The sequence below is a fragment of the Hemitrygon akajei genome, chromosome 1, assembly GCF_048418815.1.
Source record: "Hemitrygon akajei chromosome 1, sHemAka1.3, whole genome shotgun sequence".
NCBI lineage: Eukaryota > Metazoa > Chordata > Chondrichthyes > Myliobatiformes > Dasyatidae > Hemitrygon > Hemitrygon akajei.
This window is the reverse complement of record NC_133124.1, coordinates 124,406,110-124,411,973: the sequence shown is the minus strand read 5'-3', so window position 1 is coordinate 124,411,973 and position 5,864 is coordinate 124,406,110.

Genomic DNA, 5,864 nt, shown 5'->3' with positions numbered 1-5,864 from the left:
ACGGGGTTTCCTCCAATGAGGTGCAGGGCGAAATGACGTCAAGCTGCTGCCCGGGCAACGGCGGCATGATTGACGTACAAAATCGATTATCTCCCGTGTTATAAAACGAAAGGCGCTCTTTCCCACACCCCTGTTTCTCCCCGACCCCCCGCTTCTCAAATGCATGCCTTCCTCCTTTCTCAATTAAATTAATGCAGAAGAAAAGAAATAATAATATATATATATGGTGCCTCTACCCTGGGTGCGTTCGCGCCTTGGGAGTGTTGCTAGGAGTATTGCGTTTTTGCGCAATGCTACACGTGTGTAGAAATCCAGCAAGGGGGCAATGAGGGCACTTAACACACCCAGCAGCAGCCTTATTAAAGCTCAAAGCTAACAATGCACTTGGAAAGGAGGGAGGGGAATGGGAAGATTACTGAAAACGTTAACCTTTCCACTGCACCACAATTATTGCAATCTGCTAAGCAATTTAGGCTTCCTGCAGAATCAAACGCAATATATCAAGGAATTATGTAGTCCCTCTGGTGCTGATGTCAAAAGAATATCTCTATGCAAAGCCCAAAATGACAACTGTAAGCTTAAAATTGATTTTCCCATCTGCAATGCTGCTTTAAAGAATTGTGTATCAGCATTCATAGCTCATTCTGGTATTCCACCGATGGTTTTACAATATTCACAATTTTGTTTGTCAAACTTTCTAGAAAGAATTAACTATTATTTGGCTGCCTCATTATTTAATGTAAAAATTTAGCAAAAAAATCATCTTTAATTTACAAGCACAAAAGATTCTGCAGATGCTGGAAGTCCAGAGAAACACACACAAAATGCAGGTAAGGCAGCAACTATGGAGAGGGACCAATAGTTAGGATGAGACCATTCATCAGGACATGAGACCCGAACCAGGTAGACATCTTCATTCACAACACTGAACTGATCACTGAACACAACCTTTACATTCAGTTTGATGCCCTCTACGACTCAAGATTTCAGTATAATTCATGTATTTATTTATTATTACATGTTTCTTGTTGTATTGCAGTTTTTGTGTGTAGTTTTTCGTTGGTTCTATAGTATGTCTTTGTTCTACTGTGAATGCCTGCAAGAAAATTAATTTCATGGGAGTATTTGGTGACATATATGTACTTTGATAATAAAATTTTCATTGAACTTTGAACCTGCCCGACTTTTTTTAATATATGAAAAAATCCTTTTTTTTCAGTAATCCTTTGAGTGAATCCTATCCTATTCTGATAGATAGAATCAGAAAAAAAGGTGTTGTAATTTACTTATTGCATTTCACGACCTGAGAATATCTAAAATGTGTACATGACAAATAAAGTGTTTTTGATTGCAATGAAAACAAAAATCCTCACTCCATGGACACTGCCTGGCCCACTGAGTATTTCTGGCAGTCTCTGTTTTTATTTCAATAATTTTGCTTTTCAGAATCGGGTTTAATATCACTGACATTAAACCTGTATGTTGTGAAACGTGTCATTTTGTGCCAGCAGTACAGTGGAATACATAAACATTTACTATAAATTACAATTGTATATATAATTAAATAATTAGTGCAGAAATAGTGAGGTAGTGTTCATGTGTTGGTTCGTTGTGGTGGCAGGATGGAAGAAGCTTTTATTTTTATTTTTTATTCAGTAACAGTGCCTGTGTCCAAATACAACCAAGTGACCATCTAACCAGCTAACCCATACGCCTCTGGGGTGTGGAAAGAATCCTGAGCCTCTGGGCAAAGTCCATGCAGTCACGGGGAGAATGTACAAATTCCTTACAGACGGTGATGGGAATTGAATCCGGGTCTCTGGCATTGTAAAGTGTTATGTTAACTGTATAGTAGCATTCCTAAAATGTGGAGTGTGTGTTTTCAGGCCCCTGTACCTCCTCTCTGATGGTAGTACTGAGAAGAGAGCGCCAGTAGACAGCAAGCTTTTCAATTACTGTTCAATTACAGTCACCTTTATGGCAGACAGTTCCCGTGCAATAGGTCTAATTGAATGAAATAAATCTTCACAAAAAAATATTTCTGAGGCTTATTTCAAAGATCAATTTTGCTCAAAGAAGTTGCACCCCTTTCTTGATGTTGCTTGGGATGGATTTTTTTTTCAGCTTTTCCACCATTAGCTTTCTCCTGCAATGAAAGATGCAATCCAGACCATAAGACATAGCAGAATTGGGCCATTTGGCCCATCATGTCTGCTGCCCATTCCATCATGGCTGATTTATTATCCCCCTCAAACCCATTCTCCTACAAGACATGGGATCAGAAAAAAAAAGTATTGAGTTGTGCACAGCTGAAAGAAGAATGGTCATATTTTACCCTGGGTCATGGTCTTGAAACACACAGAACGAGGCCTGAAAATGTCTGTAAAAGGTCTTGGTCTGAAATGTTGATAGGTTATTCCTCTCCATAGATGCTGCCTGATCTTCTGAGTTCCTCTGCCATTTTGTGTGTGTATGTGTAGTCATCGCAGTATTAATCTGCTGTAGGTTAGTACAATTATTATTCCCAGTCTTATCCTCCTTCTACATGCCCCCAATCCCGCCATTTTCCACTCCTTTCTGTTCACCTCAGCTAGTTCAATTATTTCCTCTTTCACCTGCAGAACATTTAAATCTGAGCCCAGTTTAAAAATTTACCTTCCAAATTTATATTTTTCATGTTCAAAATCTTTTAAACTCTCCATTCATACTGGGATGTCATTAATTGTGGAATTGTAGAGTCACACATCACGAAAATAACTCCTTTAGCCTGCTACATCCATGCCACTTACCAGCTAATAATCAACGCTGGGTAACACATTCAAAATGCTGGAGGAACTCAGAAGGTCAGGCAGTGTCTACAGAGAGGAATAAAGGGTGGACGTTTCCGGCAGAGGTCCTTCATCCAAACTCATTCCTTTCCGTAGAACTTCCTTTATTCCTCTCCAGAGATGCCACCTTGCAGAGGTGCAGAGTCCCTCCACCATTTTACATGTGCTACTCTGATTTCCAGCATCTGCAGAATCTCTTGTGTTTATGATCCATGCTAATCCTATTTTCAGAATTATACAGCATGGTGTTTCCGGCATTGATTTTAAAACTTTGTAGATGTTGTGAAAGCATCTGCCTTCACCACCCGCCCCCCGCCCCTCGGAAGTCCATTCATATCCCAACTATGCTCTGGTTGAAAAATATTTTCCTCAAATCTCCTCAAAAAATATTCTACCCTTCGCTTAAACCATGCTTTCAGGAAATATGCTGTGCTGTTAAGGGCAAATATTCAAAGTATCTACGCTGTCTAATTTTATTCCCTCCTTATTGAAAACTTTAAATTCCTTGGTGTTATCATTTCAGATAATCTGTCCTAGGCCCAGCATGTAAGTGCAATAATGAAGAAAACACTTCAACACCTCTACCTCCTTTTAGAGTTTACGAAGACTCAGCATGATATCCAGGTCATGTTCTCCTCTCACTGCTGCCACCAGGAAGAAGGTACAGAAGCCTCAGGACTCACACCACAGGTTCAGGAACAGTTACTGCCCTCCAGCCACCAGGGTTTTGGTCATTGTAATTTGTCCCATGAGTGTTAAATAGGTAGGTTGCTGGGCTTGTTGGACCAGAAAGTCCTGTTTCATATCATATTTCTAAATAAATAAAATACTAGTAACTGTAAATTCCATTAATAATTTTAACCAATGAAATAGCCAGATTCAAACAATGTGACACCTGCCTCTGAAACCAAGAAGTTTCCAGAAAAATTCAGAGGCATCTTTAAGTACTGAAAAATAAATTCACTGAACAATCGCATGTATATAGGTGAATATATAAAAATATAAACAAGTAGAGGAATGTTAGACAGCAAGAAAAATGACAATTCCACAGCCCGGTCCAACAGTCCAACATCCTTCCTACAGGGCGATCAGAACTGCTCCTTCAGCTGCGGCGTGATGCACCATCAATAACTCTCAGAGATGGGAGGCGAATGATAGGCTTTTATTAGCAGCAAAAGAGACCACAACATCTTGGAGACTGAGGGAGGAGCAGTGCCTCCAATCGCCTTTATACAGGGGTCTGTGAGAGGAGCCACAGGAGCAGTCAGCAGAGGGGCGTGTCCAGACAGGTATACATAGTTTACCAAACGGCGTAAGCGATGTTTTATAAAGAAATAACATTTCTTCCACACCCTTATATTCTATGCCCTAGTTAATGAAGGAAAGTATCCCATTGGCTTTCTTTGTGATCTCGTCCTCCTGTGCTGCTGTATTTGGAAATGGCCACAAAGTTTTTAATTTAGAGAAGCAGCTCTGTAACAGGCCCTTCTGGCCCATGGAGCAAGCCCCACCCAATTACACCCATGTGATCAATCAACCTACCGTACTAATCTGTAGGAAAATTCATGGCATATGCCAGTGATATTAGACCTGATTCTGATTCTGAAACCGGAGCACCCAGGGAAAACACGTGGTCATGGAGAGAACATACAAATTCCTTACAGAGAGCAGCAGGAATCCTCTGGTCCTCAGTCATTCCAAGGGTCTTACTCTTCTGTGTATATACCCTAACCACTGTCAATGGATCACTTTACAATTAAATGCCATCTGCTATTATTTGGTCCATTTTGCCAACCCAACATGTAATTCTATAACTTAAAAACTACCCTCCTCCCTATCAAAGTTCAAAAAAATAAATTTATCATCAAAGTATGTCTATGTCACCATATACTACCTAGAGAGCCATTTTCTTGAAGACATTCACAGTAGAACAAAGAAATACAATAGAATTAATTAAAAACTACACACAAACAAAAAAAGTAATAAATAATCCTGAGAACATAATTTGTAGAGACCTTGAAAGTGAGTCCAATATTTGAGGAATCAATTCAGAGTTGAGGTGAGTGAAGTTATCCACAATGGTTCATGAGCCTGATGGTTGGAGGGTAATAACTGTTCCTGAACCTGATGGTTTGGGACCTAAGGCTCCTGTAGCGTGAAGAGAGCATGGCCTGGATGTGGCTATCAGCAACACTAAGAATTTTCTTGTCATCTGTGAACTTTTTGGTATTTCCTCCATTCATATCCAGATCATTAATGAATGCATCAAACAATGAGGGTTCCAGAACTGAACCCTGAAGTATACGAATGCTACCAGGCTTCCAGTCACAAAACAACCTTTGACCTTCAACCTGTGGTTCTTATCACCAAGCCAATTATCAGATTGTCACTGGATCCACAGGCCTTTATTGTATTTACCAGTCTCATATGCAGGACCTTGTCAAAAGATATAAATAAAATCCGTGTAGGCTACTAATAGACAGACAGGGCTTGGCTTTATTTGCACATGCACATTGAAATATCGGAACATACAGTGAACTGTGTTGTTTGCACCGATGACCAACATTGTCCCAGGTGTGTTGTTGATATGCTTCTGGCACCAAAGTAGCATGCCCTACCAACCCGAACTCTGACATCTTTGGAACATGGGAGGAAACTGGAGCACCCAGACGAAACTAACATGATCACGGGGAAAACGTACAAACTTCTTACCGATAGCAGTGGAAATTGAACCCTATCTGTTGGAGATGTAAAGCAACGTGCTAACCGTGCCACCCTGGTACTACTGAAGTTCCTGTGAGGTCCACTGTTATTTCTTTCTTTTTAAATCTTTGTATTAATTTTTAAGCAAACATAAATGAAACATGAATACTAAGAGTTTGAGAGTACATAGTTAATAGTTTAAGTAGACATTCAAATATATAATAATCAATATATATAACCTCCCAAACTCATAGTATTTATGAACAAAAGAAAAAAAAAACAAAAAAAAGAGAAGAAAAAAACCCACTAACCAACATGGGCCATTACATAATG